Source organism: Pogonomyrmex barbatus, unplaced genomic scaffold (genome assembly GCF_055798465.1).
Source record: "Pogonomyrmex barbatus isolate J1 unplaced genomic scaffold, ASM5579846v1 scaffold16, whole genome shotgun sequence".
NCBI lineage: Eukaryota > Metazoa > Arthropoda > Insecta > Hymenoptera > Formicidae > Pogonomyrmex > Pogonomyrmex barbatus.
This window is the reverse complement of record NW_028297112.1, coordinates 2,706,271-2,706,977: the sequence shown is the minus strand read 5'-3', so window position 1 is coordinate 2,706,977 and position 707 is coordinate 2,706,271.

The following is a 707-nucleotide window of genomic DNA, read 5'->3' as shown; positions in this document are numbered from 1 at the left end:
CCAACCGCGCCTTGTGGGGCGCGGCAGAACTAATATGCGCATCACAAAGTAATCGATAGCAGAGAGAAGCTTGAAGATCTGTGCACAATAGACAATAGAAACAAAACGGTAACACGAGCGATAGATTCTAAAGGCCGTGGTACATAAAAAAACTTAAGTAATAAGACTTAAGCAGCAAGGAAATTAACGTTAAGCGTAATCTACAATGAGCAGTAGCAGTAGTGAATGAATCGTAAGCTATAAGAAATTGATCATAGTTGATAATTCGACACACTCATACTCGACTGTGATTGATGGTAATTTCTTATGGCTTACATGGGATTCATTCACTATTGCTACTGCCTATTGTAGACTACGCTTTAGTCCCGGTCTACAATAGGTGATTTAAGCCTTAAGCCATAAGAAATTGACCAATCATAGTCGATTATTCTCCTATTATTCGACTATGATTCGTCGAATCATTTATTCATCTTATCGATCAAGAAAGAACCATGAGTCTCGGAATATTAGAGAGTCTATGACGTATGATGAAATTTTTGGAATAATGGCGTAAATATATATTTCGATCAATTTTAATTCTTAAATATTTAATTATAATTAGATAACTCAAAAATCTTTTAATAACACTTCATAACTCTTCATACAAATACAAATAAAAACAATACAAATAATTCCATGTAAGAACTTTGTTTAATTTATGTCCGGCT